Below are 26,877 nucleotides of genomic sequence, written 5' to 3'. Positions count from 1 at the left end.
CTGTTTTGCTAATGTTTTCATAAAACACCTCCTTCCAGAACATCTGAGGCTCTGAGGGTAACCTACACACATAGAGATGGATGTGCTGATCTCCCGCGGGTTGCAGTGAACTTCACGGCAAACAAAATCTAATTAATTTCTGGAATGTTTTATGCAGAGCATTTATTGCGTTTTCACGATCAGGTTCATGTATTTCTGTGCAATAATGGAAACAACAGAAGATAATACTCTACTTGCTTTTCAAGCACAAGCGCATTTTCCATGCAATTCCATCATCCTGTGATTTATTTTTTTTACAATACGGTATGAAGTTATTATGAGGGCTGCATTATGAGTAGGAGATCATGAGGATACTCTATTTCCATAGAAGCTGACAGTATTTCTGCCCTATTCCACAACACCAGCTTGTGTTCTTTGGTAAAACATTCCTGTCTTTCAGTATTTTCTTTGTACCCCTCCTCCTTATCAATGTATATAGAATATGCATTGTAAAAGTCACTTAAATAGTTAGATGTGACACAGCAGTGCTTTTTGCTGCTAAGTGGACAGGGTGCTTCCCTTCTTCAAAATACTGGGTTTTATACTTGCCATTTGTACTGGAATGAATACTGACAGTCCTGTCCCTGAGACTAGAATAGATTTGTGGAAAGCATTCCTTGTCTGAAACACAATTTGAGCAGTATTTTATTATACTGTGACCCTGTGAGTATACAATCAGGAGGGACTCCTGGGATTTATTTCAGCTGATTATGGAACCCAGGGCAGAATACAGCCAGTGACCTCTGTAAATGATCACATATTTGACTTTTGGATAAGAAGTCATCTAGTCATGAATGATTTATCTAAAAGAGTCTATCTGATCTGAGACTAACCTTCACTCAGCTGCATTAACAAAGCATGTAACAATTTATGAATTTCACATACTGTAGTACTTTAGAAAATATATTTACATTTTATACTCTTCATACATATCTGGACTAGATTCTGAAAGCTGATTCAAAGTGAAATCAGATTTTTAAAATATTTGTTCAAAAGCCCTTCCTAAAAATCTGGTCTTCATTTTAAGTTGATTTCCTATATTTAATAAGAACTGTTAATGTTGTCTGTGTAGCATAATTACAAAACTGTACTAAGATGTGGCACTAGAAAGAAGTGTCCTTTTCATTTTCATTCCTGTGGTGCAACTAGGATGTACGTAACATCAAAACTATCTCTTCAATTGCCATTTTGTTTGTAACATGCTTTAAGGCAGCAACTTTGAAATGTTTTGAATATGCAAATAGAAATAATTTAGCAAAATAAAAACATCTGATTTTTTAAATTTGTCCCATTCCTCTAGTATATGAGCTTCATAAAATTAGTAGGTTATCACACATCGGGGCACCATTCCTTTCATTTGAATGACTCAATTCAAATATCTCACTTATTTTCAGACAGGGGTTTAATGTCTGTGTTGCTAAGTAATCTAAATTCTTCTCAGAATTGGCTGTGCTGTCAAGGTCCAACTGATCAGCTTCAGAAAATGCCTCTGCAGCCCCATTTCTCACTAATCACTCAAAGTTTAACAAACGTGCCTCACCAAATGTGTCACAATTTGCATTTGGAATTTCAGAAGCGAGGGGGGAAAATAATCATTGAACCAAGCCAATTAGGCAAGTGAATTCTGGAAAAAAAGCACCTCTAAAGAACCGATTTTAAAATTTCTTGATTTACCTGAATTTTTTTGGCCCCTAATGATGGCAACTTAATGTATTGCTATATTAGGAAACTATATAAGGTTTTTATAAGGTTTTCTATATTTCAGTCTCTATTCTGCAAGATGCTGATTAAATTCAAACCCCACAGCAAGCAAAGGAAGGAGAGCACCCCCAACATAACATTGCCGAGAGTAGGACCCACAGGTTATCCAAGTCTGAAGTGTGAGTTTGATTTCAGACAGTCTTACCTTATGTGCCTCCTGCCACCTCGTGCAATGTCCTTTATGCACCCTCAGAGAAGATAGCAAAGCAACCAATGAATCACAGGGTTCCTTCGAAAAGAAGTTTTCAAAGAGTACATATGGTGCTTGTGTGAGGGAGTTTAGAGCTAAAAAATTGTGCAAAGCACTGCAGAAGGTAGAAAAATCAGTCCTGCCTGTCCCTATGGCTGCAATGGAGAAGAACAAACAGAGCAGCAGCAAAGCATAAACATTTGAACTGAAATCATCCCCTGTGAGAACAGATCTGGATGAGGATTGCTATGAAAAGGTATCAGTATGAGCATTCACGGTACCCCAAAAGCATTCATAATTAATTTCAGGACCTAAGTCTGGTAAAAATTTGCTGACACGAGTACTTGTATTCTTTTATAAGCAGTCTGATCAGTTATAGCCAGAAATACCAAGTACTGATAGACCTTACTTGCTTGAAAGGACTGGGAGTAATTCCTTCTGACTTCAGAAGTATTATTTATGGAAACAGGGTGCTACTCCTGCTCCCTGATATTAAATTCTTAACCTGTTTCAAAGACACTAATGAATATAATAACATTTATAGTTAGAATAGTGAGCAGTTTTCTGTATTTTAGAAGAACAATATCCACTGCACTATGCTTCACATAGAAGGAAGACTGTGAGATATTTCAATAAACTGCAATAACTGATGGTAATCTTGGAAAAAAACTAGGAATTCTTGCACAACACTCAGGTCTGAAGAAGTGGATTCCACTGAAATATTCGTGTTCTTGTAACTAAGAAAAGAATCCTTATCATTTGAGCCGGACAGGTCTTTTCCTGCAGTTTTCAGAGCTTGATGTTTTATTGACCAAACTCCTTGCTTTAGACTTGAGCTCGTGTTCTCCGAGGAAGTACAAGTGGTAATTATGCAAGTCTTTCCTTCCCTGTCATAGGTGGCATTCATAAGGGAGATTTACAACCTTCAGCTTTCAGATACGGAGACTGGTTGTTTAACTTCAGTGAGAGTAGCTCTGACACGGTGAATAGCATCAGAATTGGAACAAATTCTCTAGAAACTGGCTACCTGGACAGCACTGGGAGTTACGCTATTATGGGCTTTGGGTTTTTTTTTTCCCCTTCTTTTTTCCCCAACTGAAAGATTGGTCAGAACTTACTTTGTTCCAGAAGGCAGACTCCTTACATGTAGTTTGCTCTCTGAGGCAATAGCAAATTTACCTATAGCAACAGCAAACTAGCCTACAGACTGAATGATACTTATTCAATTGTAACAAATACCATGAGATAGGTGACCATAATGTAGAGACACTACAGTAATAGACTATTGTAAGAGTTGGTAGGAGTAGAGTGCTGCTCTAGAAACACAGTCAGGACAGCTATAAACCAAATACACTGTAAATGAACTCCAGAAACAAAACATAAGATGCATTTTCTTATAACAAAGCATAAAAAAAATTCAGGCAGTTTGTTCATCTGAATTACATTTAGCTCAAATTCTGATATACAGAGGAAATTATTTGGCCCTGTGCTACCCTAAGTGTGCACATTTGCTCCAGAAAGAAGCAAGTTGGGTACAATAAGAAACTAAACTTACTTCTAATCAATAATCTTCCAGTTCACTTCAGTAAAGTTTGGATTGGTCTCTTAATGCACACCCTTATCATGTCTGATAACAATCCCACTTCACACATTTCATTGATCCAAGACTGCAGGAGGGACAGAGGACAGGAGGTATGCACAAGGAATATGGCTGGTCCATAATGACCACATTTCTGTGACCCTTAGTGGATTGCAGTAAGGATCTTTTTATTAAAACAAAACAAAACAAAATAAAACTGTAAGAGCTCCAGGGCTGATCTGTGTTCTTTCTTGGCCTGTGTTAACCTCTAACCAAAATCTGGCCTTTTAAAAAAAATATACTTCAGCTGTTTTTCTTTATTTTTAGAAGTTTAAAATGAAATATAAAGCCCATAATAAAATGCATATGAGGACACAAATCAATAGGCTAGAGAACTATGCTAAGACTTACCCAGCCGTATAGGTCTTCATTAACAAGGGTGTTGTCCCAATGAAATTCAGAAAATGCACTTATTCGCTTGTATTTATGTTGTTGTTCGTGATGTTCTTTATTTCTATGGTAACCAAAGCAGTAAATACAGCAATATTAGACAACAATAATCAAGAAAAAAAAAAACCTTATTGCAAAAGAAGACAACCAAGAGCCAAAACAGAGGTGTTTAGATGATGGTGTAATTTGCTGCAATAACTGTTTAGCCACATATTTGGCAAGCCCCGGATAACTCACTTATGAGTAATGCATTTGTCCAAATTACATTCAAATAAAAAATAGTTACCATGCTACATTATCATGCATTCTGCACAGATATTTCCTTTCTATCGATGTTCCCACGGTAAGGAGACTTCTTACTGAACTCAGGTTCACTGTGGATTGGTGCTTATTTCTCTAGTGCAGCCTCTCGAAAGTTGGTTGGGTGATGTGGAGCCACACATCATCCGTCCTTTGCTATTTGGAGCTAACTAACTTCTTTGTGCAGCCTCCCACTCGCCTCTCTGCTGTCTGCTCCATCTGGAGGGAGCTGGCTGCTCTCCTTCAGCCCTGGCTCCCTAAGCGCGAGGCAGCCTGCAGCTGCCAGAACATCTGCTGTCTCCTGGCCTTGCTGGGGTGAGTACCAAAAGCGTGGCCTTTTTAAAGTTGGACAGTCTCCTCCATTAGAAACTGGATGAGTTCAGAGTTCTTGGATTTGTCCTGAGCCTTATAGCTACGTGGGAATATAAGGTAGAACTATCTGCAATGCATTTTCTTTAGGGTGCACTGGCATTCTGCCTGCGCTTCCCTTGCATCTGTGGCGTTCAGGTTTTAGGGTAGCCTCATTCTGAAGGCAACCAGAAGAACAAGAAGCAGACAGAATGTAAAACCAAACAAAAATCAGCCCTTGATTCTGCAATTGCACCCATCAAGCGTGGGCTTCTTAATGGAACTACTGCTGCATCGGTGCCCCCAGGCCATACAAAATCTGCAGCGCTACTCCTGGAGAAGGCAGAGGTTGCCTCTTGTTTGTAAAGGTGAATTGAAAAAGAGATGGGTTTTTTTTAAGAGTTAGGAATATAAAATGATGTCACTCTAACCTCAGAGGAGGAAAACCTGTACAGAAGCCCCTGCATCAGCTGTCCTTTTCATCTATGGGTCAAATCATGTGCTGGCAACATGCAGGGCTCCCACTAACTTCATAGCAGGAAATATATTACTTATTTAGCTGAGTTGGCTTTATTTAGAACGATTTAATGCATTCATTATTAAAAGTTTGGAGTTTTGGATCAACAGCATGAACAGGTGAAATACAGCCATGCAGTTCCTGACTGTTCTGTACTTTCTCACAGGTTTCTACGCAGGGGAGGATGCAGCATGCGTGATTAGCGTGGCTCTTCCAGGATCGAATCCTGGACCTGGAGCACAGTGTGAACAACCAGGAGATGCAGTAGGTGTTCTGCAGTTGGCTTTATGCATATACTCACGCTGGCATGGAGCTGTTTAGGGCTCTCAGAGCGTGTCTGAACTGACATGTTGGCTCGAAACGCGAGCCAACACATGGCTTCAGCCCTGAATGTCTCCCACTGCTTATCCGTTTGCTTGCTCAAACCTCAAGCTGCTTTGGCTTGAGTCTGGAGCGAACAAACAAGCTCTCTTAGGAAGAAACCTCAAGCTTGGGAGAGGCTGACCCTTATTCAGGCTCTCTCCTGTAGGGCTGGAGGAGCTCTTGACTGTATGAACTCACACTTCAACTTGAGGGGAGAGGTTCCTACTGCCAGAGCTGCCCTCTGGGAAGCTCCCCTCCCCTGAGGCCCTCGGCAGGCACGAACGCACTGGTCCTGCCCTTTCCCTCGGAGCCCTCAGTGCTCCTTTCTACAAAGGAGCGGACTCTACTGAAAACAATCATGCAGCAAAAAGGAATCAAGAGCCTTTCACAGTTTCCCCATATCCACAGCCACCCTCCGCTATGTCCTTAGCGTGACGTGTTGGCACACACTGTCCCCTTCACCGCACGGGGAGGCAGGAGCTGCCTTTAGAGCAGGAAGTGATTAATGCTGAAAATAGAATAAAAACTGCGCGTTTCCAATGGAGGGGGATGGAGACTCCCCGAATACGGGAACTGCCTGTATATAGACCAAGACCGTTTCGAAAAATTGTGCAGGTCTAGGAAGAAGACTGAAGCAACTGCTACTCAATTTATAGTATTGCAACTAAAAGCTAAGTAGGTGTAAGCAGAATACACTGTAAATGTATATTTACCTGTAGTTAAAAGTGAAACTTAATATCGTATGTTAGTGCACATAGTACTCTCTTACAAAGAAAACTAATTTATAGGTAAAGAAACAGAGCTTAAAACTAAGAGACTGTGTGTTTTTAAATAACCTAAGTAAAATGCATACTTACTTACCTTTTATTCTCCTGCTGTGTGTGCCCTGAGCTGGTCTAGAGAGTTCTATGAGGTAAGAAATTCCTGTTCAACAAAAGTTCCTTTTCTAAAAAAAGTGAACATAATGGAAACGGGGAACCACTTACCAGGCAGCTGAAAAAGGAGCTGACTGTGCAGGGAATTTCACACCTTATGGCTTTTGGTCAGTAAAGTACATAAACAAAATGTAATTTTCTATGCAATTACACAGGGTCACACAAGAATATTATGTTTTAGAAACCCACTCAAAAGCAGATTGCTCTCCAAGAGCCCAATCCGGAAAATGGTTCCTCACTTTAGTAAAGTCGCTTGTAAGCATTTCTGGGAGTGGGGCCTAGGAGACATTTTCCTTCTTATGCTTTCTTAAAACAGTTTATGTGATAGTAACAACAGGAAGATAAATTACTTTGAATGGTAGCAATTAGAGAAATAAGGAGTGTTATAGATTTACCATGTGGAAAACATCTCTCACACATTTTCTTACAGTCATTAAACCTACTTTTAATGACACAACACTGATTTCAGAAAGAAACAAAGTTTATTTGATGAATATAAACAAGCTGATCAACACTAAATACTTCCCATACACATGATAACAATGTTATGAACTCTAAATACCTTAGTACTTTACACTTTACTAGACATTAAGTTACAATGACTGTCTATTACATGCCCACTGGTAATTTCTACGAATTCCTTAGTTTCATATCAATGTCCTTAACCATATATCGATATCACAATCCAGAACATGCCACTCACTTGAAAAAAATATTACAAGAAGCACTATCAAATGATGATCTAAGGTAAATAGGGAATATTGACCCATTGCTGCAGAACATCACATTCAAACGTCACCCTACACACACAAAAAATAACATTGCAGATATAGTTTATGTCAACACGTCTGAGGTCATTTCATAAACACTGTTTAAAAAATAAATCGAAACCCACTTTCAAATGAAAGTTGATGTGCAGGTACGTGCATACTGGATACACAAAATTCATTAAATACAAAATTCATACTGTACATTTAAATGAAAGAAAGAATGCAGTACAAGACTGATCTCACATTAAAATAATAATCATTATCTTAAACGTTAACCAAAAGTTGGTTCACTTCTTTACACCTAAAGGGGGGAAAAAACCTACCAAACATTGCTCAAATAAAATATTTCCCAACATCACAGTGTTTATTGTAAACCCCGAGATTCTATTTTAGTATATGAAAAGATTTTCTCCAAACATCATAGAGTATCACATGAAATAAAAAGAAATAAAAAAAAAGAGGAAGGAAGGAAGGAAGGAGAGAAGGAAGGAAAGGAAGGAGAGAAGGAAGGAGAGAAGGAAGGAGAGAAGGAAGGAGAGAAGGAAGGAAAGGAAGGAAGGGAAGGAAGGAAGGGAGGAAGGAAGGAAGGGAGGAAGGAAGGAAGGGAGGAAGGGAGGAAGGGAGGAAGGGAGGAAGGAAGGAAGGAAGGAAGGAAGGAAGGAAGGAAGGAAGGAAGGAAGGAAGGAAGGAAGGAAGGAAGGAAGGAAGGAAGGAAGGAAGGAAGGAAGGAAGGAAGGAAGGAAGGAAGGAAGGAAGGAAGGAAGGAAAAACAAGACAGACAGACAATGTTAGACAAAAACTTCCTATTTAGGGGCTAACTTGTAAGCCCCGATAAAAGTTTAGATCAATACTTTTAACAACATGAGTGGAGCAAAAATGCCCCTAAAATAATATCTGTGACAAAATTGGCACATACATATAAATATCTAACTATACAGCTTTGTATCTGTGACGCTATTTCCCCCCCTAGTTTATTTCTTACTTCAAGTATTCAGTTGCAGAGTTAAGGTAAAGACCTGATTGTAAGAGACACAGATGATTGTCCCCTACTGTGACAACAAATTTGTCATGAGAAACTAGTTTTGTTGTCTGAGTTTCCAAGTGCAACATTTGTCATATGTGCTAAATATACTCCCAAAAGCTTTGCTGTTTTAAAAACAAAGATCTAAAATGCCATTGATAGTTAAAGGACAAACTTTTTAAACATGAATGAAATTGGGATCATCTACGCTATACTAATTCTATACATTTTACTCTATTTACTGAAGACAGTAGCATCCAGCAGGAGCCCTGCTCGAATAAATTGTTCTTTGATTGCACCAAGAATTATGGTACAAATAAATAAAATATAATCTCTAGACAATAATTTTAAAGGGGTTACTATATGTATGGCTCATGTAGGATGTTTAGGGTTGATTGCACCACAGGTTCAAAAAATAATTTTTCTAAATTCAGTGCAAGACTTTAGGAGTATCCATTTAGATTTATCTTTTTTTACAGCAGCAAAGAAAAACTACGAAGGATTAAGGCCACCCATGCTTAAATTTATTGTTTGTCCTTTAAAAATGCAGATATTCTATTCCAACTCCCATCAGCATGGAAACATTTCTTCCATGGACAAAAAGATGCCTCAATAAAACAGCCACACATTTGCACGTTTGCCAGACCGGCTGAAAATGTTGGTGGAGACAGTAGGATCCTCTCCTTGAGAAGTGGTAGTGATTTGACTATCAGTTATATTTTTTCACTGAATGTAATGACTTCACATTTTTATTTTTCCTTTCATGTGCCTTAAATTTGTTTTACCCGGTACATTTTGTTGACACAAACAGCCTTTAAGAGCTGTTTGTTCATTGGTATTTTCTTTAACATCAAAGATTCGTTGGAGATTGTTTCTCAATGCAGAAAACAATAACAAACAGTTCTTCATTTACAGGAGACCTAGTGCATATACTGTATTAACAGCAATTTTATCTTATTTTTGTGTGGTTTTTTTTTTTTTCAAGAGTCCCAGCTTTAATTGTTGAAAAACTGTATGGATTTGAATGGTAAAAGGTTGATACATCCTTGTGTATATGCCCATATATATACATACATATATATTTACATACACCTCAAGCTTTTACCATCCAGGAAGAGATACATCTTGTATATAATCTTATTTATAATATATTTATGCTCAAATTAGATGTCCTATGCATTGTCAGAGACACACACCATATTTTAATAAAGCTAATCTTTGTCATCTGTTATTAGTTCCAAAAATTGATTTCATTTCCAACCTGGCCCAGAGCTTAATACCAGTTATACTATCAATGTTTTTTTGGTTTTGTTTTTAATTGTTATTATTTTATTAGTAGATATAAGAAAACAGAGGAGGGTAAAGGCTTGGGGTTTATCGTTTGGAAAAGCCCACATCTAACAGGGGTAAGATTAATGCCAACACCCTTTTATAGCATTTTACTAATGCCTCTTTGATAATCTAGTGCAATAGAAATGATATTTTAGAATAGACTAGGTAAAATCAGCAAATGCAGATACCACAACTAAAAGAATCTGAATTACTTATAGAAATCAATATCAATTTACCAAAAATTAGTTAAATAACCTGTTTAGCTGAACTTCATTAAAAAATAATATTCTGAACAAATGGTTTCTTTGTGAAAACAGAGTAACTTGCAAGACCCTTTAAGGCAGAAATGAAGATCTTAAAATTTCTGCCTGAGTCTCCTTTGTTATTTTCCACAGTATCTAATTTCATAGTAGACTACAAAAAATAATGGAGAAAATGCCAATTAATGCAGCACTTCATTAGGTATCAACCTTAGCATTCATTTTCTGCATCTGTGATCTTCTCCAGGATATCATGGTCATGTTTGGAGATCCAATGCAATAGATTATCATCATTACCTTCCAGTGCTATATTGTTTTCTTCCTCTTTGCTAGTTCCTCTCACAACTGTAACAAGGGAACAAAAAATTCCAATTAGTAACATGATTGAAACATTCTAGATGTCCTAACTCTCATCTAATCAAGGTTCTCACAGACATCAGTGGATACATAAATTTTCTAGGGACTATGGACTAAGGGAGGATTTAAATTTGATTTGAACCACTTACTCTGCGCATAGGGTGACAATTAATTTTACAGCTGATTTGTATCAAGATTTCCCCTAACTGGGAAAGATTTTAAATTCCAAATTTTAAATTCTATTGTGCTTGTGATCCTGTAAATGGTGACTTTTCTGATCTTATCTGTAAGCACAGTAGCTTTGAAGTGGAAATGCTATTAGTAAAAGCAAATACTTTTATTTGGAAACCAAAGGAGTAATCCAGTTATTTCCACTCAGTTCCATGGCAGGTGGGAATATGTAAGACCTCTAGCAACTCTCTGGAACTGAAGATACCGAAACCAATATTTTATTGTTATATTTTAAGCACTTCAAGCCCACTTTAATTTGTGAACCAGTGCAGAAAGGTTTTATGGATACAAGAACCTCAGATGTATAAAAGTTAAACTACACAACAACGTTATGCATTTTCAGCTGTGCAGTCACTAATCAAGGACTGTTGCTCTTCACGGCTTGTGTGGCATTGCTGAAATTTAGAAGCTGGCGAGAGGTAACTGGTGTTAAGTCTGAATCAGTCGATGGAAAGAGCCTTCCTGCTTTCCTTGGGCTTTGGATGAGGCTCCATGTGTGATTGTAAATGACTACAGAGTGAGGCCTAAATGATTTTTATTGTTACACTAGTTCTATTGCAAGCAAATAGCACAGTATTCTTCAACAGAGCACAGTGAATTAGTCTTATTCACATAATCTGTATATCAGATGAGTGGGGGGACTAAATGATTCCATTACAGGACAGTTGTTCATTTATCTACTGACTTTGTTTCTAGAAATCTGGAAATGCATTATGTATGGGATTCTTCATTATTGCCCTTGCATTTATGTAACCTTAGAAGCTTCCAAAAGATCCAATTTTGAGAAAAATAAATTCCAATAGAACGCTTACATTTTTGCATACAGCTGAAAAATTGTTATGTTTTGTAAATAGAACTAGTTGACTAAAATGCCCCTTTAAATTTTAGAACCTAATAATTAGCAGAGTAATTATTCTGTGAGGAAAGTGAAACACTGCTTACAGAATAAACTTAAAAATTATTTTAAATCCCTGTTTTCAAGTTCATGTCTTTGTGGCAAATATGGCAACATATAACGGTTTATGTAATACAAACTTAAATCAATAGTTTTACTTCTACAATGGGAAATTGGTATAATTTTTCTGGTTAAAACACTCAGGGACTAATCCAATGCCCACTGAAATGGGGAAGGGTTCCCACTGATTTTAACAGGTTTGGGACCTGGCCCTTGAATTGAGAAAAAAAATGACTTCTGCAGAGCTGGAAAGCCAGGGAGTTCCTAAAGTAGATCATGTTACTAGTTCTGGCACATAAAATCATTGCAAACTTTTTATGAAAACTGTAAGTCAGAGCATGCATTACGTTTTGTGAACTATGCATAGTTCCCATTCTTTTGTGTGCGGAGTATTTCTTAATCATCATTCAAAGAGATATATAGACATAGGAAGCCCCCATATAAATTAACGAGGAGAGCACATTCCAGAAACTGTAGCACAAAAGTGTCATTATTTTTTTAACAGGTTCACTAAAACATAATCACAGCAAATCTTCAATATACTTGATATTTTACAAGCTGAAGTTCCTTTGCAATTAACACTCATTTATGCTTTATAAATAAGAACCCAGAATGAAGTGTCCGATATAAGGAAGAGCAACATATCACAAAATACTATCTTTCTCTGGCTTGCTCCCCAAATTTTCCTCAGGATTTTAGTACAGAATGAACCCCCTGAATAAACCCCACCCTCTTAATCAACCCACCCATTCATCAGGAAACCATATACGCATTGGAAGTGTAACAAAAACTTGTTCACCACAGGTAGGAAATGCAAAGTATTTCTCAAGTAAGTCAAATAAATATATAAAAGGATATTGCTGTCAAATACCAACTGAGGTTGAGTAAATTAAATTTATATTTGTTTCTCCAATGCTGTACTTGGTATAGGTCACTGAACCTCTAAAACAGAAATAAAACCTGGTAGCACGCATTGGGCCTGAGATTCAGCAGTGCTCCAGCTGAATTTAGTCTTATGAGTTTGGCACCTCGGACAGTCCCATTAGATACCCGTCAATGAAAACAGCAGAAGGATGTGAAGATATAGAAGTGTAGTAGCCCACAAATATTTGTTCAGATTGTTTTTCCTTTGGATAAAGACACCTGCCTGATTACTACTTTTTACCTCCAATCCTTTCCTCTTGGCAGTGATTTGCAGAAACAAGCTGGAGAGGGTGGGTAAACACAAAGGGGTTAAAGGGGAAACTGTTTAATAACAGTAGTAAAATGCAGGCTATTTTTGACATCTGGGTTAATGTCCATTATGCTCCATATGCTTTCCAAATGTTTGCAACAAGCACCCAGATACAAAAACAGATACCCATTCACATAGGCTTAAATTGCCCTCTCCTAACCTGTTACACATGGTACCTACATAAAAGGCCAACAACTGATATGGTAATTAGTGAGTCGGAAAGAGAGGGAATAGCCAGTTTATGGCAGGGAATTGGTATCTGACCAAATGTTTGTAAAGAAGGATATCATTAATGAAAACCCGCTAGGGCTATTTCTGCCCCTTAATCTATGACAAAGCATCTGCATTATAATGTGACTTCTTTTAAAACGCTGTCAGGATGAAATCCTGTTTCCTTCTCTAGACTCATTCATCATCGCTGCGCTCAGAGTACCAACAAACGATGGGAAATTATTCCATTTTCTGAAAATGAGTAGCTAGACTGAAAAGTTGTACTTCTCAAGTGACCTCCTGGAACTCAGTTGTGCCTCTTGTAACAACAAAATCTAAATGGCATGAAGAAAAAAATGCATTCTCAGTTTTTTACTCTTGTCTGTCCAAATCACGCAAAGAATGACGTGATTAACTAAGACAAAGCCCTGGCACAATACTGTTCTTAATTCTGTCCCTAGTTTATTGTGTGACTAAGGAAAAAGTTGTGTGATTTTCTTGTGCCTAACTTGCTCTTTGCTGTAGCAGGGATAACATAAGGCTCCTCAAAGGAATTTTGTAAGGCTTAATGTTTGTAATGTGCCTTAATGGTCTTGGATGAGTGAGTGCTGAGTATTATTATTATTTTTCAGTTCCTGCATTTGATTAAAACTGAAATAACATAGTAAAAATTAAATTAATACACTACATTACAAGTAAAGAGAGCAAGCATGTGGTTTGTAACACTTTTAACACCAACATGTATTACAGACTAGGTGATTCCCAAGGTCTGTAATGACATGTACCATGTGGGCACAACTCAACAACTGCAGAATCCCTCCCAGATGTTTGATGCAGCCAAAAATCTGTTCGTGGCTTCTGTGCGAGCCCAGAGCTCACACCAGTGGGAGCACTGCGGGCTGCTTTTCCCCTGCCCCTGAAGTGCAGCTGCAAACATGATCACAGTCCGGGTATTTGCATCTCAGCACAAGAAACAATATTAGGTAGCACAGATCACTACATAATTCCCTTTGCCTAAGATATGAAAATGGCACGATATACACTACTTGAATTTCTCCGTCATTACAATCCCAATTGTAATAAATACTGGGTTTGCTACTTCCTCCTGGCCTAACTCTCATGGAAAGAATGAAAACCCACCTCTCGTTCTAAAGAATACAGTAACCTGCTAACGCCTGTTACATCGATGTAAAAATGTTTAGCAAGGAGGGCAAAGAAGGGAAATAATTAAGTCATAAAGTTGTATCCAACCTCCGTAGAAAACTTTCAATGCTGAGATGCCAGAGACACCTAAGACACTTGTTGAGCTGAGTGAAAAGGTAAAATCTAGTTTAAATTTATAGCATTCCTTCAGTGTCCCTCTAGGAGTTTGGCTTTTTGCCAGTGTTCCTTGTTAAAAATTTGTTAAACGTGTTTGGCATTAATGCAAACACAAAGTGCTCATTTGTTACAAATTCTATTGGAATGCATTCATTTAAGGCAATGAAGTAGTTACCAGAAAAGAAAAAATGTTCATTAAGTACATTTTAAAAATACAATGATGTATGCGGTGCATAACTATGGCGCCCCAGTGGCTATATAAATATCTGACAGAATAACCACAAGTTGTGTTTGGTTTGAAATTGGAATCTTTTAAACATAACTGATAGAACAAAACCTGGTTTTGTTTGTTGTCAAAACTGATGTTAGTCTTTCTTGTTTAGAACTAGTTAAAATAACCGAGGTTTTGGCATACAGTTTCTTACATCTCAAATCAATAAAACCCACAGGTTAAAGTAATGCTAAAGGAAGTTTCTTGATTTGAATGGTAAGTGCAGCACTGCACATTATCTGGAGAATGCTGAACACAGAAAGTAAACACCCTGCTTGGAGGAGAACAAATTTTAGTCATTCTTAAAAACTCCACTTAAGGAAATGTTACCTAGGGGATCTGCAACTGTCTGACAACACTCAGGTATACCTAGGCAAAGGTGGCCTGCTCTGCTCTTAATTCACTAATCCTTTCAGAAAAGAAAGAGCTCAAACCTGATTTACAAAATTCTAATTAAAAGTTTTCTCTTTTATAATAACGTGAAATATCTCTGATAACGATAACTCTCGATTTTGATTAAGTAATTCTGAGGCGCGTTTCTTAAAGGCTAGAAAATATCTTCTTAGCTATAAAGTAAAAGTAGAACAATTTTTCTTTTCACTTTTTCAATGATTTATAGTTACTTGGAATAAAGCTTAAAAATGGTAAATACACAAGTAAACTATTTTAAAAGAAAGTTCTAGAAACTCTGTGATTTAATTAAATATTGAAAGGTTCACAAGAAACATCAGTATAAGAAGTTATTTATAAAGACAAAATTAACTTTGTTCCAATTCTGGCAAAGAAATTATTTATCCCATTTGTTGCTATTTATGTTTTTAATTCATTACACAGTAAACTTCAGAAGGATCTGCAGCTGGTGGTAGAATCACTGCGTGAATGTGATGAACTTTCCATATTGCTATAATGCCAGAATTGTTAATCTCAGTTAGGGATAAAAGCAGATACCATTGGGATGAATAAAATCAAATGGATTCAAGCCCTCTAGAGAGCGAGTCCTTGAAAACTACTGTACAATTATATGATAAAATTAGATGAAGTTTATGAACCTTGAGATTATTTGGACAAGGATGCCTTCTCTACTGGGAATGTGTATAAATCAAAATTAGACAAGTGGTATAGGAGTTGAAAGACAATTTTTTTTTAATAAACTTCTTTTTGTTAAACAAGTCTAGCCCAAAGCTCTTCAGAAATATGAGAAAAGTCAGCACATATTCTTCAATCTGTCACTTTCACACTGAATTAAAAAGAGGTTTATGGGAAACGTTAAGGATGGCCTCAGACTAAGCACTCGTCAGTGGGCTGAGCTGGAGCATATTGATGATGATGGAAGAATTTCCATCGACTCCAGCAAAGCCAAGAGCCACTCGTGGAGGCAGCAGTGACTCGACAGTGCGGGGCATGGAAGTCTTTGTCAAGGCATTTATGACTTCCTTAAGATGCAGCATGTGAGACCATTAAGGCTTTTTTTTTATTACTTAAATGAAACAGAAGTGACAAATAAAGAAGAGTTCTTGGGTGAAGTGGTTCAAACAACAAGAGTTCCCAATGTGATCCTAAAAACTGTCAATAGCAGAGATTACTTAATGAAATCTGAAAAGCTTGCTTTTTTCATCCTTGCTGATGTGGAATGCCATTTATTCTCATGCTAGGGACTAATTAGGGGCCTTTTTTGAAGATCAAGGTTTTGCGATCTCTGCTTCTTAATAACATGGTTTGCCTGTCTGCCACCTGGGACAAGGCAAGGCACTCACTCTAACTCCTGAACAGCAGGCACTGCCTTAGGCCATTGCAAGTGCAGGCAGGAAACTGATCCTGCCTTTTCAGTTGTTTAACCCGTTCGCTGCCACCCTCAGCAAGCCCACTCCAAGTCCTGAATAGGCAGCGACCAATCCAGTGGCAAAGCATTAATTTAATATAATCAAAAAAAAAATGCGGCTGGAAAACTGACATTAAAAGCAAAATTAATGTATTGATATAGTGACAAGAGATGGCATCAGAAATTCTGCTTTGCTCATAGACCAGATTGAACGCACGTGGCAGCGCTTGCTGCAAATCCACATACCGCTTGCTTTGCTCCGAGCAGACAGACAGTTCGTGTTTCTGTTGCTAGGAAAAGAAGTGGTTAAATAAAAGCTGTGTCAAGCCCCCAATCTAATAAGTCATCTTATTAGGAAGTTGTGATGCCCTGTTTGCCCTAGCCTGTGGCTTGTCTGCTCCACTGAAAGGTCTCCTGCTGGGACCTTTGTGGCATTATATGAGGTAGAGAAGGCTGCTGCAATATATGAGCCTTGGTTTCGAGCAGCCAAAACAGCAGGAGAACTAAGCTGCAAAGAATTAAACATGTAACAACTTTGTAAAAGCACAGACAGTGATTGAGGTTGGCCCTTTTGCTGTTGACACATTCTGGCCCCTGTAGGTTGTGGTCACTAAGCCCATTAGAGTTGCAGTGTGGCAACATCGAGTTCAGCAAGTTCAATGTGTTTCTGTTTTATTTCTAAATACTGGACGCGAGCTGGCAGTGGTAGGAGAATGCAGTATAGCACCAGAAATATGTCATAAACACAGTCATCATTGTCAGGGATGTGAAATTACTCTTCAAACTATTTATTTTTGGCAGATGGAGGTTGGGTGTATTTTTGCATTTTGTTAACTGAAATTTAATTGCAACTTGCTGCATGTTTTGTTAATTTTTTTTTAAAAGGAAACCTCAAGATACTGTTTTCTCTTAAAAGAGAGGATTTTCACTGGATAGAGAAATCTTTGTTGCTAGAAATCCATTGCAAAATGGAAACAGAAAAAAATGAACCCACTAAAATCTCAACTGGGATGAGTTTCACTTATGAGCATCCACTTATTTAAATCAACACTCCCCACTGCTCTCATTTTTTCATTTTTTTGAGATAAAATATATATTTAATTCAGATTTTAAAAACTGGACTGTGAAGTAGACAAGAAAGATTAATCAAATTAATGAAAGAAGATATCATAGATGCAATCGAGGGGTAGATTTAAATTGTAAACTCTAATATGAGATAAAAATTAGAAGAATGGTATTCATCCTGTCTCCCTGAGGATTACATTTTTTCAAGGGACCGATGTAAGGTTGCTATTGTACTTCGATGGGGATGCTCATGGTCCCTAAGCTCTGAAGGTTCTCTTTGCTTTTCAAAACTGCATTGTGACCCCATGTTTTATAAATCCCTGCAGATTCCTCACAGCCAGGAGTTACCAGTCTGTAATATGCCTCAAGCCTCTTAGGTGTTGCTGCTGCCTTCATTCCCAAAAAAGCAACAGCTTATGTAAGAGGTTAAATGTGCAGAGAACGATACAGACAGGTCACAGGTGAAGAAGGGAAGGGGTTGGCAATCTTGCTCTTTCTGTCCACATGCATTTCCCTGGTGCCCTCCCCTGTTTCTTCATGGGTGAGGTAACAGGGTTTTTTAATGAGGCGTTGTCACCCGTTGGGTGCACGCAGCTCACTGCTGCTGGCAGCACCACTGTGAGCTCAGTACGCTCTGACATGCTGATCCACAGAAACGATTGGCCACTCCTTTTGGAGGAACAAAATTACTATCAAAGGCAAAGCACATTCTTGCTGTGGCCACCAGTGATGAAGGAGTGCTTCTTTTCTGTTCTTAGAATTTTGCCTGAGCCAAGCAAGGTCATAGCTGTGGCTTTTCTCTGGATGTGGGGAATTTCTAGAATCTGTGGACTTATTTCTCCTGTCATCTTTTTAGATTTGCTGATAGTTTGGAACTGGAAGGAAATTCTTTATAACTCACACATATTTGTCCGGTTGTAGAGAGTATTGACTTGGTTTTCACCTCATGCATCCTACCAGCGCCAGTCAATATTTAATAGCTAAAACTGGCTAGCTGTTGTGCTTGGAAAACCCTAGTTACTGTGGCTGTCACCACACGCTGTTGTTAGAAGCATATTGGTTACTAGATGTTACACCACAGTAAATACTAATAAATTTGGTGGTTGTGGGGAGGAAGTTTAATCCAAAAGCATTCCAGCCAATGAGCAGGCATACAAGGGCTGTACTCCTTTTGATGTACCCAAAGGCTGGATGGAGTTTGGAGGAAGAGAGGTGGTGAGGGTTGAGTGCAGGTTTGAGGTACTCCATGTGTGGGCCTATTTCTTCCCTTAGGAAAAGACTGGATTCTTGGCTAGAGAGGACAAGTCTACTTGGAAGTGCTGGGCATAGCATGGTTTCCTTAGGGCAGATGACTTGAGTAAATTGGCAGAAGTTTGCTGGGATTATCTTTTTCTTAACCAAAAAATAATAAGAAAATTAATAAAGATGTATCTAATGGCTTGCGTATGCTTTTCCAGTCACCTTAGATTGCTTATCTTCTAAAGCTGAGAATAAATTAATGAGCTTCAGAGTATTGCTCTGTGATCTGAATATTTGTACCAACAGCTGTACATCCCTATCTATACTTCCTAATTTAGCTAAACCACTAACATGCCATTTCATTAGTTTGTTCTGCTAGCTAATAGCCCTGTGCTCTTTAAAGTTATCCTATCAGTTCTACTTAAATACTAACTGTGCTGTGGAGGACATTACAAAGTATGCTTATTGTTTTACTAATAATATAAAAGAAATCAATATGCCAAAGGAGAGGTCAGAGTTTTGTTATATACACCAAAGCCTGTTTTACAGTACATGAGATGCACTTACATCTTCTTCCCTCCAATGGTCCTAAATATTTTTTTTTTTTTACACAGTTCATGATATAAGCCTACCCCCACTAAAAGTGAAGTGTGATATTTACAGTTGCATCTTTTCATGTCAAGAAGAAAGAGACACAGCTAAGAAAAGTGCTAGTAGGTCTGGTCTATTTGAAGTTAGACCAATGCTGGATCCACTTAAAACTCCTCAAACTGCTAAAGCATTACAATGACTGTGTGTGGCAGTGTGAACATGACCATACACGCTCAACAGCTAGTTATTTTTTAAATACCCATCCAAACAACACGCAGCATTTTGAAATCTAACTTGTGTGGTCTAATTATGCAATGATTTTTATACTTTAGGTCCCAATATTATGAGCTTCTCCACAATTATGGGTCTGCCCACGCATTTCTCAGTGCACGATAGGGAAGACATAGGGACCAGTTCTGGTAAGCATATAGGCATGTTTTAGTTTTCACTCTAAGCGAGACTTGTACGTGCATCTAACATTAGGATAATGCTTAAGAGTCCATCCTGAAAGGGACCATACAGGCTATCTTTTTACTAAGGGCATGCATAAAACATGCCATGCAGATCAAAGACCCTGTTATCAGCATACCAACAATAATCACTGTTGCATAAAGGGCAATAGTAAGATAGCAATGAGAAATTTAAGCAAAATCTTCTTCCCACCAAATCTCCAAATACCAACTTTTTAGCCATTTATGAAACTCGAAGCAAGCAAGTCTGTAAGAGTTAGCAAGATTAGAGGCTTAGACCACAAGATTTCCAAAGGAGATGCTCATACCTTCCATGCAATTGTCCAATGACAGATAAACACAGATCTAAAATATGAAATTCATTCAAATATGAGCCCTATGAGCAAAAATAATCACTACAATCCATCAGTAATCATACTTACACCGTAGTAATTTCTCTAGAGAACCCCAATTCTCTATGCCCATTGTCTTTCCCCTCTCAATCTCCCATTCCAACTGTGCACAGACCTTCTCTATGTTTTCTCACTCTATTTTTCTGCTTGCTTAAGCTTTATTTCTTTTTTGTATTCCATTCTTCACAGTAGTGCGCTTACCACTCTGTCACTCTCAGCTGCCAATCTCTGACCAACTCATTGCTGAGGGATGGTGTTGGACTACAGCAGGTAATCTTGTGATGTCATCACCACCTACTCTGCCTGCATATTGCAGGTTTTTTTGGTTAGAACAAGATAAAACACAAGAAGAGTAATTCACAAAAGCATTTTTGAGATCAACAATCTGCTAATTAAAAACAACGAAACAAAACCAGATGATACTCCTCTTGTTCTTGCACAAAGGTGTCAGACCCACTGAGGAAAAAGTGAAGCCCAGAGTGGAACTTAAACCATAGAAACAACTTGGAAAATAAGAACAATGATAGCAGTCCAAACTTTAATCATTACTCCATTAAGTTTAAAGAGAACCAAAAAAAATCTCTTCCATTGAAACAACTACAAGAAAGCCATGATAGTTTTACGTTTACTTTCCAGAAACTTTGTTCTTATTGGACTGCCTATGTCTGTTGACTATTAGAAATGCTTCTAAATTTCTGTCATACTCATTATACTCTGTTCTAGCCTTTTCTACACTCACTATTTGTTCTTAGTAGTTTATCAGAAATGTGTGGAATAGGAAAGGTGTGGACAAACCTTGAACAGGAATAGGGGTTTAAAATGGCTTGTTGTTTAGGCACCTATTTCTTTCCTAAGTATTTATAATATTGTTTGCCTTTTGGACTACTGCTGCAAATAAAACTAAGGTTTTGGAGAACTATGCACAATAATTGCAACATCTCTGTCCTGAAAAGTAGCAGCTAATTTATGTCCTGACATTTGGTGTGTAGGTTTAGGGATGCTGTGCTCCCATATGCTTCATTTTACATTCATCTAAAGGAAATTTCATCTGCCATTTTAATGCTCAGTCCCTCAGCATTAAGTCACAGCAACCTAGATTTTGAATTTTCAGAATTCCTTAAATCCTGCAGAGGAAAAAAATAGTTTTCAAAACTATTTCACAGAATCACAGAATCGCTTAGGTTGGAAAAGACCTTTAAGACGAGTCCAACCATAAATTTTGTGGGAAATTCCCATGAAATATATCTGGTTTCTTGAAAGAATGAGCTGAAACCTGTAGGGCAGCTGGGATTGAGGGAAGGCAACAGACGTATTTCCATTCTGTGCTTAATTTAACAAAGTGCCAGTCCACGCTTGTGGAGCCCTTTTCTGTGCTAGAGCTGCTGGCTGACACAGTGTCAGCATTTTTCAGGATTATGCCATTATCAGCCTGTACAGGGACCCCTTAAAAGAGCTGAATAAAAAGGGCTTTCTTTTTTGCATGTTTATGCCATCCTGCTCTGAGCACTTCCTGTTGGCCCCAGTAAATCTCTTTGCTAAATTTCAAATGACTCGCATGGTGTTCCAGCTGTTAGATAAACTTCCAAGGATATTTTTGTGACAGGTACAAACCTAGACAGGAAATATCAAGAAGAAATCCTAAATTAATTATATGTCAACATTCAAGCCACAAGAAGGAGCAATTGTCATAAATTTTTGAAAGTTAGAATCCAATTTTAGTTCTAAGTGCAAAAAAGTTCACTGACTTGGTTGTAAGTCAGAGCCAATAAAAGAATATATATCACATTCTATAATAGTTCACTTTGGCTAAGCATAGAAGGGAAGAAGCTAAGATTAGTGAACTGTATATTTAAAAGACATTAAAAGACTACAGACACGAACCAACAACAAACTGTAGGCTTACAAATTATGATTCACTGTTGCCTAATCTTATCTCACCTTTTTGAAAATGCATACAAAATATAAACTAATTTTGTGCTAAACGAAAACACCTTCGCTGCCTGAAAATCTGTTAATGATGCCAACAATGTCTTTCTGCAGCACCACACAACATGCATCCCTGCTCTTTTCCTCTATGCACACACACACACTGTGTTTCGTTTGCTTTATGAATGCCAGTAATATGGAGTAAGCAAGGGGTTGAGAGGGCAAAGAGTGTTGAAACGGTTCTGGCCCACAGAGGGTTGCCCGAGTTTCTCTGGTTTTAGCATCGCTACAAGATTTCTTGACAGCTTTTCCAGTTCCTTTGCAACGCACCTATGAAGAAGCTCTGAAGACCACCTCTGGGACACACAGGTAGTTTTGAGCGCTCTGCAGCCACCATCGGCTCTGTAGGTGGCAGAAATTCCCTACCCTGTTCACCCAATATTCAAAATATTTTCCTGGGAAGGCTGTGGAGTGCCATAACCCTCGCTGTGCTCCTGCCCAGCCGTGCCTCCCCCAGCAGCGCAGACAGCGGCGGTTCGTGTCCTTGCCAGCCTGCCAGCTGCGCACAGCTGGGAGCAGAGCTCTAATCCACTCCCAGCTGAGAGCAGCTGAAAAAGCCAACCGCGGCGTGTCAAGTCAGGTACTCGAACAGCAACCTTGTGCTCTAACTTGGTAGGGGGCCCTTTTCAAGCTCATCTCCCTAAAGACAAAAGGGAGAGTTTTGAGATACCTGTTGCCTCAGTACAGAGTCGCGGGGGTAAGGAGACAGGGAGTGGGAGAAAATACATTAAGCTTTGCAAGCTGTATTTCTCAATGCAGCTTTGGGGCACGTGTGGGAGACGCTCACAGTCCTCAATCTGACACCAGGTCTGTATCAAGCTCTGACAAACAGCAGAGCAACGTTGCACCGCTCCGAATCCCTGGGCACAGACCTCAGGATGCTGTCTGCCAGGTTCGGAGCTAGTGGTGAGAAACCGTACTGGCCACAGCCATTTCTCCCACCCTTGGCAGAGCTCTGCACCATCAGCCCTTTGCTACACCACCCACCGACCGCTGCTCGTGAAAGAAAACCCCAAGCAAGGAGAGGCAGTCACCTTCCTTGTGCAGCAGCAAGGCAAAGGGAGCAAGCTGGAGAATCTGCTTTAGAACAAGAAGAGTTACAGCTCAGAAGGAAAGACTCTGACTATTGACAGGAGAAGCTAGAAAACAGTCACCTCACACAATGGGCACGAGGCCATGGCTGAGTATTCAGTTCATAAACAATATCCTTTTATAAAATGCAGGTAACATTCCCCCTGCTTTACACAGACTGCTTTCTTTTCACAGATGAAAGACACTAAAAGGATCCATCCAAAGCCCACAGAAGACAGTCTTTCAAATTATATCAGTAGAGCTATGTCAAAATAGTCCCAAGAAGCAAACACTAAGAGACCCATCTGCAGGCAAAACTTGGCCCACGGCATAAATACAAATACGTCATAAATCCAGCAAGAAACCAGCAGGAACAGACTGCACTTAACTGACCACCTTGATTCTGTGTCTCTGAAATACTGTGGATAAATAAATATTTATGTCACCCTGGGAGAAAAGGAATGTATGATATGGCTATGAAACCACCTGGACTTTTATATATAAAAAGTGTTTTCACTACTTAGGGAAAGCCAGACATGTAAATTACGTTACTTTTAGCAGGAAAAAAATATGTGCCAAAGACCATGCCTAGGAGCAGAACTCAGAAAGAATGGGGGTATGGTCATGCCAGCTTTTGCAGTGTTTTCTTTTACAAGCCTGTTTTACTGCTGAGGTGGGGGAGACTAGTGTTATTGCTTCCTCAGAAAGCTGTTCTCACAGGATTTGACTATTGGTCATGAAAATCTTATAAGGTCAGACAATCCTGCAGGATTTTAACAGATCTAAGGTTTAAACATGTTCCCAACATTTTGGTTATGTCCGTTTTTAAGATGGAAAGTAATCCTCTTACAAACATGTATCCCCTGGGAAACTTGAATTAAATAATAGCAAATCTGGATATCTGAATTAAATTCCTTTGAAAGTTTACACAAATTTGTTATCAAATGATTTATCTACTTCCAGCATTTCAACATGGACAGATAAAGATGGCATTAGCAGCAAAACTACAACTCCTTATTTAGTATGGAAATAAAAAGACTTAGCCTGTTTTCTTGGCGCTGAAGACTGACCCTTTTGTAAGACTGAGAAGACACACAGCCACAGCATCCTACACCATCAGAGGTCCCATCAAGGCTGATTGTTAGCATTTGAACATTAGCAATCTGTGTATTTATCAAAATGTGGACACTAGAGTGGCTTAAAGTAGTTTCACTTCCTCTTAAATGATAATAAATTGGCAGCATGAGTGTTGACTGCCTGAAATGCAACTTCATTACTTCAGAGGTTAATGGAGCAACCTCTCTCTGTTGATCTTCCTGTCACCATTGGCTACAAAAGACTCTCTGACACAGTGCAGTTTTCAGGAGAGGCACAAGTATAACAGAGATTAACCACATCAAAAAGAATACTGTCCCGCTCCATTATATTCTGTAAAGCTGGTGTGCAGTAAATCACAATGGCCAGCAGTGTGATCTGCTTCATCTGAAAATAAAATTGGCGTTAAAAGAGGTGACTATGATATATTGCTGAGACAAATACCTTTCAGGAAGGGAAACAAGAAAAAATAAAAAAGGAAAACAAAAAGAAGGAAAAAGGAAAACAAAAAGAAGGAAAAAGGAAAACAAAAAGAAGGAAAAAGGAAAACAAAAAGAAGGAAAAAGGAAAAGGAAAGAAGAAGAGAAGAGAAGAGAAGAGAAGAGAAGAGAAGAGAAGAGAAGAGAAGAGAAGAGAAGAGAAGAGAAGAGAAGAGAAGAGAAGAGAAGAGAAGAGAAGAGAAGAGAAGAGAAGAGAAGAGAAGAGAAGAGAAGAGAAGAGAAGAGAAGAGAAGAGAAGAGAAGAGAAGAGAAGAGAAAAAAATATGAATACATTAATTATGATGTAAAGTATTAAGAGCTTCTGACCTTGAGCTATTTTGCTCTAAGTCTATAGAATCCCTCTTGTATTTCTTACAGAAAGCTACACAGTGATTTAGCCAAACTGCTATCCTTTGAAGGCTGAATTGATGCTTTTGTAGGAGATGAAGACTGACAGGAAAAGAGTAGGAGGTGGCCACTGAGATTCACAGAGGATTACATTTAATGCTGGTTAAGTGAATAACCCACTGAATGAAAATGTATTCATTTAGGGAAATGTGTCTCTTCTTGTTATATGTTACGGCCCTGAAATGCCTGGAAGGTGTGATAACTTTCAATAATTCCTAAGTCCTGTTGATCAGTAACAACACAATGAACACGTCCCTCACAATTCTGAACAGAGAACATTGCCTAAGGAAGAAGAACATTCTGTACATCCCATAGACAAATAATTGGAAGTCACTTCCAAGAAGGGAGATTACTCCTGTCCTACAAGCAGCATCCCTTTGTCAAGAACACTAAACTGAATTCACAATCCGTACAGGTTAGTTTTCTTGTTGTGAATTTGTGGATGACATAAAATTTGTCATTAGAAACGTTTCATCTTGTTTAATATTTTTGTTTTATCCAGCAGATTAACAGACAAATACATAACTAGAAGTACATCAGACATGCAATTACAGCATTGTAAATGCACGCACATATCATGTAAACATATGTGTAGTTGTGCAAACAATTCAGGTGTGTTTCAGGTCGCTTGTATCCACTCTCCACTTCCCACCCCCGGTACTGTTTGGGATGGTGTTTAGCAAGTCTGACAACATGTCTACAGCAAATATATCAAATTCCCTTCTTGAACTTTTATCTTTTGGAAGTTTCAATTAGAAATGAATATTTTTGAGTGTTAAATACATCGGTCTGAATGAAAGCATCCACTTCCTACACACAGTGGCAGGCAAATGGACTTATTAGAAGACAACATTGATAATAAGAAGTGTCTGTTGGTAGTATAAGGGAGGAGGAACCTACTGGAAATTATGGGAGATAAGGAAGGTTTGTATTTCTTGCTGCAGAAGCAAACTGTGGGTGAGAGTCCCAGAAAGAAACTCCTCTCAATGCTAAAGCAACTGCCACATTCCCAGCCAGTGATCTAAGTATTGAGAAGAACAGGACAGGAATTCAGTGTTCAACTGTGATTGTGTTAGTGGCTCTACTGATAGCTTGAGAAAGTTTCTTAATGTCTCTGTATCAGGATTTTCTCACTGTAAAAATCAAAAAAGCAGCTACTAAGCCCAGAGATGTTTTCCTTTACAACCTACAGATGAAAGCACAATATGAGTGCTACGCTTTCTTCTGTACTACTGCACCATTTTCAATTTCTTTGTGCTGAAAAATATACACAATGCTATCTGAATTCAAGTTGATTAGGAATTATGGCTTACCTTTTAAAAGAGTGAATAGTGGTTCTGGACTACAAATTTGAAAAAAAATTAAAAATGTTTTACTGTCACGAAGTATTCAGGCTTTCTCTAACCCAGGAGCCAAAAATGAGGTCCACCAATTTGAAGCTGTGCTTTGCAATAGCTGCTGTGTTGCTGTAGAAAGATAACTCTTTGACAAATGATTTAAAAAAAGAATTGAAGAGACAAAATTGGTAGTTCAATGGTATGTTGACCCCATGAATGTCAGACAGCTCAAAACATCTTTTCTACAATTATATCAAACTCAAAATGATCATTGTGCTCAGTAGTGATCGTTAGTGCTGAAGGTCCTAAAATATATAATTTATAATATCTCAAAAATTCATTGTCCCACAGGAAGAAGTTTGAGAAATTGTATGTTGCATAAAATATGAATTGGATATGAAAGTGTAAGACAACTCTTACACATGGGAAAACTCTGCCTCTGCATACACAGAGTATCAGAATGCAACAATAAGTACTTCAAA

At 38.4% G+C, this 26,877-nt stretch overlaps 1 protein-coding gene across 1 annotated transcript in view; it reads right to left on the bottom strand.

Annotated features, from left to right (window-relative positions):
- Positions 1 to 9,986: 9,986 nt before the first annotated feature.
- ERC2 (ELKS/RAB6-interacting/CAST family member 2) overlaps positions 9,987 to 26,877 on the bottom strand; it is a 367,942-nt gene continuing 351,051 nt past the window's right edge. Inside the window, exon 20 of the mRNA XM_069865912.1 lies at positions 9,987 to 10,210. The gene's annotated coding sequence lies outside the window, so the exon portion shown is untranslated. The remainder of the gene's footprint in view (positions 10,211 to 26,877) is intronic.

The sequence above is a fragment of the Phaenicophaeus curvirostris genome, chromosome 11 (assembly GCF_032191515.1).
Source record: "Phaenicophaeus curvirostris isolate KB17595 chromosome 11, BPBGC_Pcur_1.0, whole genome shotgun sequence".
Classification (NCBI taxonomy): domain Eukaryota; kingdom Metazoa; phylum Chordata; class Aves; order Cuculiformes; family Cuculidae; genus Phaenicophaeus; species Phaenicophaeus curvirostris.
This window is presented reverse-complemented; position numbering and strand designations above follow the sequence as displayed.